Genomic DNA, 17,489 nt, shown 5'->3' on the forward strand with positions numbered 1-17,489 from the left:
GCATTTCTGTGCAGCGAATAGTCCAAACACAAGGACTGGTGCATTTCTGTGCAGCGAATAGTATCTCTCATACTTTCAGTCCAGCATGCCTGGGGTGAAACACCAACATGAGGAATAGTTGCACAGATAAAAATAACTTCAAAGAGATATGAGARGATGAATCCGCTGCTTTGTATTCATTCTGTGACTTCAGGAGTCAGAAAACCTGAGTTCAGAGACAGGTTTAGATATGGAGTTCTTAGCAAACATTTTGCCCAGCAGGCTTCTAATACCCAAGAACAGATACGCTATATTTTGGTGCATGTCTTGCTGTGGAGGAAATAAAGATGTTTCTCCTTTTCTTTAATCTGGATCTTGCTTTTTATTTTTCAGCTTATACCTTCTAATCTGAGTCTGCATACCACATGGTTTTCCAGAAAATAGGAAGTTCTATGTTTCACATAATKTTGTCTACATTCCAGCCTGAATTAATTATCATTGTTAATTTAGAAAGTATAAGCAGTTTTACAAYTCATTGGCATGCAGACTACTTTATAACAGTAGTGTTATTACTTTTTTAAAAAATGAGTTCTGAATTCTTATGCTGGTTAAATACTTACTGCTTGTGGAAATGTAAAATATAYATCAGGCAAACACATAGAAGAGACAGATCCATGGTATGGCCAGGGGTAAAAAAGAACATAAAATGTGCCTCAGGATTTCAATGTTGTCTAGGTCTAATGAGAAATCTATACTGGTTTTCTRCATGAAATGGTCTTCTTAAGGCTCACATTTCCAGACATTTTCCATGCAGCTCACCCAGCCCAGCTGTTCTTCATCACTAGCTATCACTAGAATATTTCAAACAACAGCAGCTTGTGTTTCTCCCCATAAAAAATATGAACAGAACAAAGGATCAGTTATGTCATGCATTCAGATCTAAAATAAATACAATTMAATATTTTAAGAGCAAAGAGAAAAAGAGTGGAATGACCATATAATTTTCAAAAACAAATCAAGAAACTAACTTTCACCACACACAAAAACCAAGTCTAGCAACAATGAATACTGGAAACACCTGCTCCCTGAAACTTTAGGTCCTGATTTTGCTTCAGGTCCACATTTTGAGGGTAGAAAATAATGATTGCCTTTTTATACAAAGGTTCTCTATGGCAAAGATTTTCTGAAGTTGTTTTAACCCATGTACAAACCTGCAGCAGAGAAAATCACCTGAATAGCCAAAGCAGACGTGCCTACTCTCGAAAGTCCTGATGAGCATWTAGCTCAAGCTGAGTTTCATAAACCTGCTAAAAACCTTCAGATGGTCATATGCAGTTCACAGAACATAATCAGCTCAAGATGARGTGTCCTACTATGAATGACAGCTGCTTTTTTCAAACTTGCTTTCACCTTTGAGATACACTATGATATAATCCCAGATAGATTGCACTGCAGATGTCTGAAAAAAATACCAGAAGCACGGATTATTGTAGCATCTGTATCCAGTGAGAGAAATTGAAACATCTAAGTCAGAAGCACACAGGAAACAGCTGCCAGCCGGAGCTTGGAGGCTGGCTGGGGAGCAAATGTGTACCATGCAAGGTATACACATGMTTTCAATCAAAATGATAGATACAATTTGCATCACAGCTTCAGAAGATTGACCAGAGCCTTCCAATTCCTTCCTCCTTTTTCAGGGTGGGGGTCAGGGAGCACATGGGATGAAATTTCATAATGCTACAATTCAAATAAAAAAGGCTTCAGATGCAAAGCTGCTGATTATAATCTTGGCTGYTCATATTGATATTCACTTGGGAGTTGTTATTCCAGATGCTGTTAACYCAGCTATAAAGACAACAACCTTCCAACACAATCAAATGCCTTTTCTGATGTCACCTGAAATAAGTCACCATATCACCAAATTCTTGTCCTGGAAAATCTCTATGTAAAATATGGTTTCAAAGAACTTGTTCTGTACAAAGCATAAATAGCATTGCTCTTTCTGAGTGAGTGCAATGAGACAGTGTATGGAAAATAAAGATGAATTCTAGATTTCAACAGTAGTCTCTTATCTAACATTTATTTCAAGAAACTACGTAACAAGTCCTGTAACAAATAAGTAAGTGGGATATTCCTGGATATTTCCCATAGAGAAAAACTGCTTTTCCTTTTAACAGAAAGAGAAGTATTTCTGTTACRGATGGAATATGAAGGAGATAAGTTCAGGAGATGCAAACATGGATGACTGATTTATGAAAGTCTGCAAAGATGTCATGAGAACACTGGCTATCAAATTTGCAGCAGACAGATTATAGAAGAGTAAAGCACTAGCACAGTCTGTCACTGTGGTAATAACAGGTGATTCCAGCTGGGCAGCTCCAGACTGGCCCTGGGCAATGAAGGGCATGAACGCCATGGGGTGCAGGCAGCACAAACAGCAGGGCAGAWGGAGCCATTCTGAACCTTTCTGCTCCAAGGAAGGGCAGGAGTCAAGTCTGATTCTGGTTTACTCACGTTACTGTAGCACCAGCAGGCTCAGCTGTAGGYCAGGTCCTGCTGTGCTCTGTGCTGTACATGCAGAACAAAATGACAGACTCCTATTAAGAAAAATTTCCTTTTTATTATTTTTATTTGCAATAGCAAATAACCAAGTCCATGCTGTAAATAACAGAAGAAATCTAACAGTTCTAGGACGGGTACCAAAACCGCTGCAAGTCTAAAAAGCAGTAATTACACAGGGCACTTTTAACAATAGACCCACACAACCTGTAATCTGCATGCAGAAGAGGGTGGTAGCCATTCTCTACTTCTCAACAGGGGGTTAACAGTGAAGACAAAGCTGTACTGAAACTTCACACCACCCATATTTCCTTACTTTGTATCATATGCAGTGTAAGTACGGATAATTTATACTGAGAAGAAACCTGGTAATTGCAATGAACAATGCAYTGCATTAGCATAACTGGTTTTAATCACTCATGTTTGAATACTCACCAATTCCCCATGTTCAGCTATTCTTAAAGAGCTCCTCAGTAAGTAGAGTGAAAGAGAATATTGCTGTTAGATTTTTTTTTAATTATATGACCATCTCTTGCTACACATCCCACCACCTAACAATGCAGCAGCAACGCAGCATTTAGGCAGAAAAATCAGTGCTTTTCATTTATTCTCTTTATTTTAGCCTCTTTAAATACTTTTCTGCAACTGAGGGGGCAGGGAAGCATTAAGTGGTGCAGTAATGTGACAAATACATAAGACAGATTCAGGAAACAGAGCACTGACTCCAGATTCTTTGGAAGCAGGCATCACTTTCCAAACTGTAGATCTAAAAGAACTGGGTTTCCATTAGTCTCCACTTTTCCATCTTTATTTCAACCTCATACACTTTARAGGAGGAGCTTTCTCCTATTATTTKGTAGCTCAACARAGCCCTAAAAGCAGTTTGWCTCTCTATGTACAATARTGGAACTMTGTACAATATTKGGCAYAACACTATTTTAAACACAATAATACTATAGAACAACGTAAAATACAAAATGCCATTTTCCCCTCAGAACTGTCACTCATTTACTGAGATCTGTTTGCACATCTTCATTAATAATCCTGCTCACCAGTGGAATTTTGTGAATACTGTATGTTCCAGCACTGTAGGGTAGAATACACTCGGTAATTAGGATATCCTTGCCAGCCCCCTCCCCTTAACACTGTGAAATGTTAATATTAAGTGAAGRAAGTAAAATGGTAAAAAGAATATACCTTACCAGCATTCAGCAAGCACGGAAAGGGAACACAGCTGTGCTGCTAATAGCAAATGGGTCAGAGGGTTTATTAATTGCWGTTTAAATTGCATCCAAGTGAAACCTAAAAATCAATCACTTAATTCTGGATGCGGGAAAAACTATTTTGTATAAACCGTGCCAGACTAATTTCAGAATTAATTCACTGTGTCCTCCTGTGTAATTAACTAAGCCTTCATAGCCAAAGGAGTTTACAAGCCATTTAGTACGATTCCTCAGCAATATTTAAGCAAATTTCTTCTGCATGTAAGAAATTGTACACGAGACACTGCAGTGAGGATTTATGGCATCAATGGAAATAGTATGATACTAAAAGCTCCAATTATTCACCACATTGTTCAAATTATTAATGAGAGAGAGAGCAGCAGCAGAAACATGCTGGTCAATGAGGCTACCTAGAAAACATTTGTCAACAGCTGCAATACAGATATACTTAGCAAGTAAAACATATGCCACCAGCAAGGGAATAAAAGRCTGCTCTTCTAACAAGCAAGCACTTCTAACTCTGGCTATGACAGTAGCCTGCTCCTTGCTGGCTTGTTTCACTCTTGTAAGGTAAAAATAGTGTCAAGAAAGTAGGATGGGGTGGCAGGGGAAATCTTACTTAGATACGTACTTTGATTTATATATCCTTCAAAATAAATGCATGGAGTTCAGATCCCAAGCACTTGCTACAGCTGATCAAACATTTCCAAGTGGTATATGTTCTAAAAAAGCTAGATTGCAGCTATTCCACTGAAGCTTTGGAAAGGGGAAAGATGATGCCATCACTCATTCCCAGACACATTTGCACAGGGGAAAAGAGGACTGCAAGGGATTTCTGGAGTTACCAAGTCCCACCCCCAGCTATTCCACTGCACAGTTCATTACATATATCACCTTTAAAAGTAATTGTGGCGTTTGTCCTTCTGCTACCACTGGAAAGCTGTTTCAGAAGCTCATGGTTCGAGTCACTAAGTAAATCCTCCTCCTTCCCAGATTAGATTTATTCATACCCAACAGAAACCCATTTGTTCTTGTGCCCCCCATTTGTTCCTGCAGCAACGCCAGCACTAACAGCTCCTTCCCCCTGCTGGTAGAAAGGACCAGACTCTCAATTCTTGCAGCATCTAAACCCAAGTGAAAGGTGAAAATTTCATGAGACTGAAGTAGAAAAGATTTTCCAGCACAGAGAGGCCCCAAAGAGTAAAGGCTGCATTAGAAGGACTATGGCCATGCCAGTACAGCACATGCTTGAGCTACTAAACCTCCCTGGGAAAAACAACTTACTATCTATATCTACTACTGCTTGGAAGATGGTTCATGGGGCATGGACATGCAGAATTGAAAGGTATTACAGTTGCCTTTCTAATGTTCACCTAAAAATAAAAATATTCTTTCTTCAATAATTGGCAGGTGCTGAGGTGCTGCTCAGGTACACAGTCTCACATTCAACAGAGACATCTGTGCTGATGCTGCTGTCATCACTGCTGTCACATWCTATGCTATAAAAGGTAGGTAAAAATGCTGAAAAGCAGCAACATTCATCACATGTGGAAAATCCTGGTGTTTCCAAAAAAATGCAGCTCTACAAAACAGGAGGAAAAAAAACCCAGAAACTGTGATATCCAATTAGGCATCCTGCCTTTTCTTCACAGACAAATTTGGACCAGTTTCCCTGCTCTTTCCCTAATTAGGCATAGGGATGAATCAGACATGAAATACGCTACCCTAAAAGATCCCTATTTGATGTTGTATCTAGGCTTTGGCACTGATTCCCCTGGAGAGCCTAAAACATTTAAGCATCATTTCTCTAGAGGCATGGTCTGAATTTTTAAGAAAAAACAGTGCAAAGTATTATCAAATTGTTGCACTAAAGCCTTAGGGTGTCCYCAACTCATCTGAGTTACTAAAAGATATTTTTTATCACATAAATAACTTACAATATTGGTCATGGATCACAGATTGGTGTGTTGTGATCCCCACACCAAAGACCTTCTAAACTAATTTGCTTGCAAGTTTTTATATACAAGCAATGAAAGTCTTCTTTCATCTTACCCCAGTCAGTCATTCTGGACCTATGGATTCCCAAATCTTAAAGAGGTTAGTCACAGATTTGGTCATTCTCATAACCCATCTGCCAAAGAGAGCATCAACAGGGTAGTTTTGTAACATTGAATCAAAATTATGCACAGATCCCAGTGAATGTTTTGCATAATTTCTGCTGTTAATTCCTTAAGCAGATTCTTACTTCGTAAGGAAGCTCGAGTAAATGTTCAGTCTCCCAAAGCACAGAAAGGAACAAGACCTGACAATATTTTACTCCTTTACCAGACTCCAGCTGTCAGTGCCATAATGCAGCAGMTACTTCAGGGATTTAATTCTGCTTTGTCATCGTTGTACAAATGCAAACAAGATCCAAACAGTCTTCCCCCGATGCTGTAGGCACCCCTTGGACTTCTTGTTAATTTTGTGCACAAAGATCTCAGCCACAAATCTTTAGAGCACAAAAAACCCCAGTTTTTTGAGCCGTGGAAAGGGATACTCCTCTCTCGCCCACAGCATCCCCATGGGGATTGTCATGTCAAGAACCCACACCTGGGGGATGTGAAATTATGTCCTTCACCCCRCTGCTTTCATTCTTCCTTTCACCCACATGAACTCACACTTAGTCACCCTTCAAAGATCTTATTATTTCTCTATAAGCATATGTTCCCCATGGCTTTCTGGAATTGCTTATCCCAYTAGTTAACCACAAGTTAAACACACATTATTATTTGTTGTTACTATGGAAATGTAGCATGTTATTTAAGAYATCCTTGGAAATTAAAAGTTTTATCCTGCATGGAGTATCTTTGTAGCATACATAATTGGAAAAGTGCTMGTTTTCCTATAACCCCCACTACCAAGAATAGGTTGATTATGTTAACTTTTTCTATGATTACTTATAAAACTGCTTCTTATGAGGAATTCATTAATTYGCTTTTCTCTCTTAAATTCCATCCATATCTTATGCCTACGAAATGCTCTAACATTAACCACCTTTCAGTTTCTCATCTCTTCATCCCATTTTCACATGTGGACACCAGAAGCCCCATAAATAATGAAGGAGGTTGATTCATTTCCCAAGGAAAGCCTAGAGAAACCAAAGGCTTCAAGGTATAATGATGCCAGAATAATTCCTTGCTGAAAATGAGCATGGGGGCATGGCACCATTGTCTGTGTGCACACAGTGTCAGCTTCTGCTCAAGGAGAGGGGTCACCAAAATCAATCCATATCTATAATTAAGGTCTGGTTGTGATATCTACAATATCACAGTAAAATAATTTCATGTGAATATTAGGAAAACCATAGGAATGCATTAACTTGCAGCAGCAAATATTTGCTTACTACAAGCAAGTCCAGAAAATTAGCTGCTCCTACTTGTAGCTGAAAAGGACAAGTTTGTTGATAATCAAAGCATTGCAAGCATCAAGTACCTAAACAAGAACCAAAATTTAAAAAAACCTTATTGCTGACTAATTTGCATTTCAGACCAAATAGTATTCCCATATCAAATGCGTACACAAAACCTGGTTCATAGGACTGCAAAGCAAAGTATTAATTCAGAGAAATTTGAATTATTCTTATTTTTTTACTGTTCTCACGTGCTGATACTGCATGTGAAGCTTGGATTTTAAAAGAATTTCTTAAATAAATAAACAAATATGTTTCAGCTGGCAGAGCTTTGTGGATTGAAGCATTAAACAGCAGGAGAACATGCCTAAAGGTACAAAGCAGATTAACTGCACAGTCTAAAGGACAGCCTGGCCTCTGCTCAGCAAAGGCACTTCAAGAACCTTCCCACTGGACAAGGCTTTCCTGCCTGTTTTGGTTTTTTTTTTTTTTTTAATATTATTTTAGCCCCACCCAAAATTTATGGTGCTCTCCATAATAGTTGCATAAACCATGAAACCTCCACTTATCAAAGAGAGCCTGCAGAGCACAAAATGTCTCTTTTTGCTCATTCTGGGTACGGATAAATTTACTTTTCTTGTAGAAAACTGCCTTTAAATAGCCTTTACCATCCATTGATTCAGGCTCTGTTTAAGCAATACGACAGTATAACACAACRTTATACCACCTACAAACTCAAAGAGGGAAATTAAAATAGCTGAATGGATTTGGACAAGGAGCATCACYGTAATAAAACAATTAAAACATTCTTAGATCAAAACCAATATGATCAGAATTACAGTATTTCCTTTGCATTATTTTGCTAAGCAACAATCACAAGAAACCCATGCAATTCTATTTCTGCCTCAGGAAGTTTGGCCTCTCAATAGTTCAATTCAAAATGAACCTGGTTTATGGATGCTAAAGAATAACCATGTTTTTTTTGAGCCTAGTTGTTTTGAACCTGACTTTCTCAATCTACCCTGCAGTGCAGCACCCAGGCCAGAGCAAAAAAAAAGCACTGATTACCTCCTGGGAGCCACCAGGCTTGAAACCTCTCTCTCTCTCTGGTTTTCAAGTGAATTTAGTTATTTCTATTATGAGAACATCCTTACAGAGATGGGCATATGGTTACAGCCCTCAGTCTGGGCTTAGATAAGATACAAATAGGCCTCCAGTGACATTTAAATGCAGGTTTCTGGAACCCTTTTTGGTCACAGACAAATGTGTAAAGGCAACCAGTCATAGAGTCAAAACTAGAATCTGTACTGGAAGCACTAATGTGCTTATCCATTTTCCAGTAGAAAATGTTATTTGGCTGATTTGAGCTGTCATGCAGCTGAACTGAGAGCTCAAATTTAAAATATTCATCATCATCCTGGCAATCTTATCATCTCCTCCCTTCTCCAAGAGAGCAATGAAGAAACAGCCTTACATTTTCAGATGTAACTGTTTTACAGAGGGAACATCTTTTGTTGCCAAGCCTGAGTCATCCCTACAGACTCATTTCTTGAAGAAGCGTGCACATAGAACTGACAGCTGATCACAAGCCATCTCCCAACTTCCATAAAATCTTATAGGTTTTAAAGCAACCTAGTAAAATTAAGACACAGTAACCTTTTCTTTAGAGTGGTAAACATTAATAAAACTCTTGGTTACTGTAGCTAGGAAGAGGGAAGACTTTTTTATTCATAAAACTAGGTCACTGAGGAAATAACATGCTCACRGAGCAGGGGTGTGCAGGTAGCATATTCCCCAGCTTGTAAGCACAGTTTGGRCTGCCCAATTTTCCTCTCAGCTGCTCCAGGACAGGTCTGGCACTGGACCTTGCACAGTCCCCAGCAGCAGCAATGCAGGTGAGGAGCTTACCCAGGTATTGCTGTGAGCAGACATGAGATTGTGAGGGGTAAATGAAAARAGCAGCACAGAAGCTTTAGCAGCTGGCATGTTGGAGTATTAAGATGGCAAATAGCAGGCAGTAACAACTTTATTTTCTAAAAAGCACAGATATTGGATGAATTATAATCTTCCTTTGGGATTTCTTTTGGCTGCCATACCAGCCAGACCATGTCAGCACTGCCCACTGTGAGCAGGGATTGTCCCAGTTGGCCTCTCTGCCACAGAGGAGCTCCTGATGCTGGGTTGCCAAGTGCCATCAGCCTTCTGGGAACAGGCTTGGGCAGGGGTAAGGGGGCATTTTGGTGACAATCAGTTTGGCAGAGTAAATTCCTGGGTAAAACACTATGAAGATGCACAGGGAAAAATGCTAAACACCCCAACCCAGACCTGCATGGTTTGAGTCTGAAGGTCTTTCCTGGAAAGACAAAAAGACAAAGGAGGTCCTTAGGTGACAGAAGGCTCTCCACACCACTCTCACAGGTAGGGATGTGGGTGAGGCACTGAGCTCCTTCTCTGGCCCACGGCCACCTTCAGGCTCTTCTTTGGARGAAATCTCACTGCCAGTGAAGATGCTGCTCAGCACCTCTCGGAATTTTCCTGCTCCCTGCTGCTGGCCAGGTCAGGCAGCAGCAGCCCCACGGCAGAATCAGAGCTGTGGCCAGGTCACCTTTCTCTCTTAGTGCCATGGTGCAGCAGGGGCAGATAAAGCTCAGTAAATGCTCAAGAACAGCCAGGTCTCAGCAGGTGCYAGGGCAAGTGCTGGATCCTTTTGTCTCTCTCATCTCTTGGCTTCCTGTCATGTCACTGTTGGAATTGAGGCACCTGCCAACAAGGACCTTGGATCAGCACTGGGGGTGCCTTCCCTATTTGAGCAGCTCTGGAAGAACCTGAGCTCCCTGGGATACTTTCCTGGTGGAATGTCTCAGGTTTCATTGAGTGATTTCCCCAGTCTCTTTTCTGAGCTTTCTTTTCCTTTGCTGTGATGCTTCATTGTCAATTCAATGAAMCTGCAAATGAGACAAGAAGTGCCAAATGCTCATCTGGTAACCCTCCTACCACATCTTTCACAGGTCTCAGATGGCTGTGGCAGGAGGAGACAGAGATACCCTTTGCTGCCTCTCCTGAAAACTGCTTCTGTTTCGATGAAAGCAGTTATAATTTTTCCCCACTTATCCTGCCAAACCCAAGCTCCACCCAGCATGAATCCTTGGTATGATCTGCATTAGGCTGCCAGCAGGGCCTGTTACCTTTCCAACTCCGACATTTGGAGATAGTAGAGGTTTCTTACTTTTTTTTTATTATTTAAATTTTCACAATAAAAATGTCTTCAAGGAATTTACATGGAGATCTTTCCATTACATTCTCCAGCGGCCATTTCTGCCCCAATAGGAAAGGGAGCTGAATTTCTAAAAGGCTCTTTGCTCAAGGCATACAATAATTAGCATTTCTTGTGCCAGGAGGGAGAGGATTAGATTCTCCTCAGCCATCTGCTGAATATGCCTTGCCAATGTCAGAAGAGCATTTTGTTATATAAAGAGCACAAAGCATATACCCATACACAATTTTGAAATTTAGTAATTTTCCATTGAAAATAAATTCTGGTTTTGCCTAATGCGAAGATGAAAAGTGGAAATACAACACAGCATAATAAGACACTGAAAGTGATATTATTGAATTTAAATTTTAACTTGAGATACACTGACACTAGTTAAAAATGGCCTTGGAGTGCAAGTTCTCAGAGATTTCACAAATCACTTTCATGACATCCATACTTGTTCAGCAAATAGTTTCGTGTTTGACCTGCTGAATACAAAAATTGGAACAGGCATATGAAATGTAAAACAGGGACTTCTAAATTTATTTGGAAAAAATAATGATGTAGAGCCTTGGAGGAAGAGACACCCACGTTCTCTCGCTTCTCATTTGTTACACCATCCTTCACCAAAATATTTCAGTTACAACAGACAAATTGTACTCTGTTGAAAGGTAATTCATTTTTSTGGTGAATTTGGATATATTCTTGCATTATGTTTCACTACAGTTAGGAGCAAAACAGACTTGCTTTGTTTTCAGTTGCTTACCAAAGWGGATGGAGCAACAGCTCTGGAACARCCTATGTCTTTCCTGCCCAGAAGCTGAGCTGCTCAGACATCATTACAGAGATTTCTTCATGCCTGACCACCCTCCACGAGCCCAGGATTTGGAATTTATGGATAGCAGGTACATTGGCATCCCCAAGTAAATCATGGAGAATTTGGGAGTAAGGACTTCTAAATACCAAGCTGACAATAACCCACTTGGCTGTATCCCTACAGCTGGACCTTTCTCAAGACTTAAGGAAAACAGGATCACAGAGCTTGTCTACCTGCAGCCCCTATTGCAAGTGATTGAAAAAGCAGAAGAGAAAGAATATGACATACAGCCTACTGCTAATCCATGTCTTGTGTCAAGGCAGAAAGTTCTATCAGTAAACTAAGATTTAAATATCAGTTTTCCCCTTGTTTCAATATTCACAGCCTACTAGCAGTAGTCTGAAATATAATAAAAAGCAGCTGCTAAACAACCTCAACATCCACTGATTTCAGAAGCAGATATCAAATACACTGTAAGGACCAAAACTGGATGGAATTTTGTGCCTAGAAAGAATGTTTCTGTCTCTAATTTYTGTAATTCTTTTTAAATCTGTACAACAGCTCTGTTACGCTTCATGAGCCTTATCACAAGTACAAGCCTTCACATTTGCACATTTTAAAAATAACCAGTGAGTAAGATCCTGCTCTCATTTCTATAAAAACTCCCCTACTGATGATAAAAACTGGTTAATAATTTAACAAAGTAATCCAAGTGTTCTAAAAGTGGCACAGAGCCATTTATATTTAAAAGAAAATGCTTAGTTATAGSAGATTAATCTGTGAGAGAAGTCTATTATTTAATGCAGAAAACCCTTCCAAAACCATTTGCATAGACTSCTAACATCACCAGCCCATGGGTRACTACAATTGGCTCCTCATGCTGTMTTACTCCAACATCCAGAGAATGGCTCTGCAGAGAAAAGGATGGCTACTTACCAAAATACTAGCCACAGGAGGYTAGTGTAGTTCAGCCTGTGTAATCCAGATCTAAACTCCACAACTTTACCCAGGCCCCTACAAAGTAGTAAGAAAAGCTAAATCCTTGCAATGCTGATATATTGATCTATAAATCAGAAAGAAYTGGAGGGTTTGTGTTTCTTTTGTGGATTCTGGAATGTTGCTTATCCCTACATGATCAAGGATCTCCATTTATGTTGAATGCCATTGTTATTGGTATTTATTTCAGGTTACCTAGGGCCTGATCCTCATAAATATCAAGCAAATGCTTGTACCAGCAGCCAGACCATTCAAGCCTCCAGAATTAGTCAGGATGCATTTTGATTTTAAACTGAAGAAGGTCGAAAGTAATAAGCATTTTACCTTATCTCATTTTTCTGGCCTTTAAAACAAACATAATACCAGTTTATTACCAAAAAATACCTTCAAGAAAAACAACYAATTGGAAATTATGGAAAATGGAAAAAACAAATATGAATAATTTTATTAGTGCATCCCTACATCCTTCATGATTCATCTTACAGATAAAGCATAAAAATATTTTTAAATGTTTTAGACGATATCTATATTCCAAAATTTTATAATTTAACWTTTTTTAAAAAAATGTARTATTTTTTATTTTTAGACAAGTTCAAATTTTATAGCCAAATCTGCGTTTATGGAATACTGAGCTTCTGGATAGCTGGAAGCGARGCCTGAAAGAAAAATTACAGTTCCAAGGCATTTTCTAATTTGGTTTATAAATAGMTGGCTTTGACATAGCACTCACAAAAACAAAGCTATAGTTAGCTTGCCTGAAGCAGCTGTGCAGCTGGGAGGAGAACGTGAGCTGGCAGCCCGGCTGTGCAGTCGCCTGTGTTGTGATACACACTAYCAAAGCACCAGTTAGGAACAGGAAAAATTAGCATTTTAGCTCTAGGCAGAGTGTTAGGAAATGGTCTTTGATTTTACACTACCCAATATGTACACCACTGAAGAAAAGCAAGCTAAAGAGATTCTGAATCGGAAGCAGCAGTTAAGAAACTGTAATGCAGCTAAACTTCTTGGGTTAGGCAGGCAGACTCATGTCAAAATGACCATTTGATGTAAAGCTTTTTCACTACTGATAACTGAATAGCAAAATAATTGATATATTTAAGAAAAACGAGCAAATGTTCTTGTAGTACACAAATAGTGGAGTAATACCTCGGGGAATGGCACATCATAGCTGGGACCTGACCCAGGCTCCTTTCTGGCACTGAAGRTCTTTGTGTTGACAGCAGCTGATTTCAGCCCAACCTCAGGATGAATATTCTGCAATACCTGCAGCACTCTGGCTCTGAATCAGCACAAAATGCTTCAGATTTCAGACACACTTGGAAGCAGGTCCCCTTGAACTGACAGAAGCTTGCCAATGACAGAAGTTAGCTCTTAGATGATCTGGGCTGTGACTGACTGGATTCATGTCCTATTGCYCTCCCTTGACTGGAACAGATACAGCAGCACTAAAGTTTTCTTTGTATTTATTAGATTCACATATTCAACTGAAAAAGTAAGATCCACATCCAAACTTTCCAAAATCTCAGGTACTTCAACATAGTTTGTTTTAAATCCATCTTTCAATCAGATGCTTTCTGGCTGACAAATAAGCCCAGTACTCACACAAGTATGAATGGATAAAACCTAGACATCACACAGTGAATGCCATCATAAAGGCATCACGCTATATGGAACTATTTTTTTTTTTTTAAAATCAAGAAGAGTGCTTCCAGCCTCTAGGCACTTCTTCCAACATTAATTTTCAGTGTAGCAGACACATGTATTTTGCAATTGCAAGAGAAATTCTATGTGCCTTAAGTGACATAACACCAAGAAGCTGAAAAAGAGCAAATATCCTCCTATGGGCTGCTTACAAAATTTTCTCTTGACATCTCAGATACTATAGGACCTTCACTTACATCAAGTTCATAAAATTTRAATATTTACTTTAAATAAAAATAAAAACTACACAGCCTTTCCTCAACAAAGTAGCCAGGCTTAGCATACAAAATAACTTCGGAATTCATCATTTAGAAAAAAAAATTTTCTTCCTTGAAAGTACTAAGCTAAGACTATGATAAAAGTGATAGTCCACTTCTAAGTGTTAGAAACATGAAAACGAAAGTTAAAATCAAGTCAACTTGTACTTGAATTTCACTACTCAGTCCTTTCAAATCCACTTTTGTCAAGACATTGCTGAAAGCACCAAGTAGCTCTTTAAACAGTGCTGAAGAAAGAGAAAGGAGAAAAAGAACTCGAACCCACCACAATTTAAGTATTTCATATAAAATTTCAGAGTGAGTTGCAGACTCACGCTTTACCCATGTCCTCAGATGTAATTAAAGAATTTACTAAGTTCCACACAAACTGATGATAGTGGAGCTTAGATTTACAAATCACTTTTTGGCAAATGTTAATTCTTTCCCCCTAGAATCTTAACAGAAAAAAAGTATATTAACAAAGAAAAAAATACAGCACTTTCATTCTAAGATGGAGTAGGAGAAAGAACTTAGACTAATGACAGAGACATGCCACAGAGAGAAAATGAAACRAAGAGAAAATGAAAACAAAATGCCCTCTTAAAGATAAATCTATATCAAAGGAGGGATGAACATTGCAAGCTCTCACACTGGAAATGTTTGTAACTTCATCTCTCTGATATCTGATACAAATTTTTTAAGTGTTTGTTCATAGCAAATGTAGGAGAGAGTGCAGTGGCAAAATGTGCTCATCGAATGCTACTATCTTAGCTGTTCTACAACATTYTTAATCTATACCTATATTTTTACTGAGTTGACATCCCTTATCCTTAAAAAAAGAGATACAGTGATGAAGTATAAAAATACAACTTAATGCAGCCTGGGGTTTTGCACTCAACCTGCTTTGGAAAGTGCAAATGCCACCAACCTGCTTTGGAAAGAACAATGGCAGCATAAGTTGGCAAGAGGGATCCTTTAACTCCTGTTCCTCCAGCCCTCCTCATTAAAAGMTACTTAATTATCAGCAGTGGGACACCAAACATTAGCAAGAAAAACCAAACACAAGCAAGAAAGTCCATAAAAAGGAAAGAAGCAAAACAAACAAGAAGAAACTTATGATKTAAAAAAGCCCTAAAAAAATTAACCACAGAGAGTTACCATGAATGTCATGTTTGTAAAACATTTATCAAACCAAATTAATACTATGCCAATTAGAATAAAATCTTGGACTCAATGYAAACTAATACAGAAGCTTCAATCAAGAGCAAACAGAACTAAAAGCAAATAGAAAAAAAGGTCATTAAAGCAAGATATATAAGAACTATAGAGACTTGTAAAGAATTTTTATTTGTAGCAGGGAACTATGAAATTTTAGATTTGCAGTCAGCAAACCCATATAACTTGAAATATTGAGGAGAAACAAGGAAAAATTTGGTGGAGAAAAAAACAACAGCAAACCCAAACAACCTAACTCCTGTAGGATAAAAGAAGGATCAAGTCTAAGAAAGTTGGCTTAGAGGACTCATTTTGCCACAGAAGCCAGGCAAACCTCAGGAGAAAAAAAGCCCACACGGGTCCTCATTGGCACCTTCACCTTTATGTGCTGGGCTCTTGAAGAAAATCCCTCCTGGCACAGAAAAAAAGGCAGAGGTAGTTAGGAAGGCAGATGCAATAACTACATAATTACATAAAACCTTCTTCGTGATACAGCCCAAATGACACTCATCACACCCTACTCTGAGAAAATAAAGATGGAGAACTCTGCATTGCAGATGAATTCTTATTTTAAAATGGAGAAGTGTGAGGGAGGAAAAATAGAAATTTGCTAAGCACAGAAAAAGTGAATAGTCTCTGTATARTTGTAAATAAAAATATGTAAAATACAATTTCATTAGTGCTCTCCTTTGAGCTCTAAAAATAAAAAAAATATTGTGCTTATCAATGATAACTACACACTTATATTCACAGAAATATAAATGTATCAATGCATTTTTAACAATATATTTGACACTAATGCCTAAAATAACAATAATACAGAAGACAATTCTTGATAATAATAAACACTTAAGAGTTTTTTACATCTATAGGAAGGGCTGTATGAACAGTAACTAATAGTGGTAGGTAAAAATATGCTAACTTTGACTCCATTATTACCCTGACTCCAGACTGATCCAGAACTAGAGTGTGTTGGCAATAACTCAAGAAATGACAATTTGCTAGAAAAATTAAAGCACTAGACGCATTTAGAAATCCATAAAATATGTCACCAAAAAGTCAGCATGCTTATTTTTAATTGTATACAGATTGAGTCTAATGCCAATAAAACGAGAAGTGTTTCTACCATCATTAGGCAAACTGATTGATTACTCATCATTAGATCTGAATTTTAACAGAGCGCCTTTCAGCATGTGGAGAAATCTGCTGGGAGCCACAAACTGCCTTACAACCTTTCTCTTTAGCCTTCAAAGAGATGTATTTGCACAACCTTTGTTATAAACATTTTTCCCCTCTTACCAGTGGCTCAAAGTATAAAACAAGCAGCAGTAAAGAGAAATACTATCCATGCATTAAGCAAATAAAAGTAACATACCAGAAGAGTGACTGACGGAATCTGAGCTGAACCACTACATGGATGGATTTTGTCAGCTATTTGTTAAGGTTCAGATAAAACAGAGATAAACACTAAAAAAAAACCCAAGCACCCAAAGCTGAATATTCATTTATCTAGTTCCAATCTAAAATACATATTTAAGTTTTATGCCTCATTTCTACCTCCCTCTTCATYTTAAAATTTCAGTGCAATAAAAAGCAAGTCACACACATCCCTTGCATCCACAAGGGATGGAACATGTAGGCCAAGGACTCTGCCTTCAGCTTCTCCGTTAATTCTCACAGCACAAKCTCCAGGCCAGCACAGTATTTAAGCTCTCTGTGTGAGCTAGCAATGGTTTGTTTTGATTCTGCAATTTGTTTGCACAATATTAATTGTTAACTAAGCTATAACCATCATTTTCAGATGCACCAGTGCCAACGTTAGGGCAGCATGACACAGCAAATGTGAGAAGCTGACCAGCTTTAATGCATTGAACTACACTTGAGATGTGTGATACTGAAAAGCCTTTTTAAGAATCCCAGTATTTGAGAAAAACTGTTTTTCAGTTTTCCTTAAGGGTGGAAYGCTAACAAAAAAAGAACCTAAGTTTAGAAATGCTGACACCATTGAWTCACAAACTGCAATAATGATGGGTTCATACATTTCATAAGAAATGCTTCTGCACTCCAAGAAAATAATGATGACTTCCAGAACCATCAA

The sequence above is a fragment of the Malurus melanocephalus genome, unplaced genomic scaffold (genome assembly GCF_030028575.1).
Source record: "Malurus melanocephalus ecotype Western Australia unplaced genomic scaffold, MMel_1.1 scaffold_180, whole genome shotgun sequence".
In the NCBI taxonomy this organism is placed as follows: domain Eukaryota; kingdom Metazoa; phylum Chordata; class Aves; order Passeriformes; family Maluridae; genus Malurus; species Malurus melanocephalus.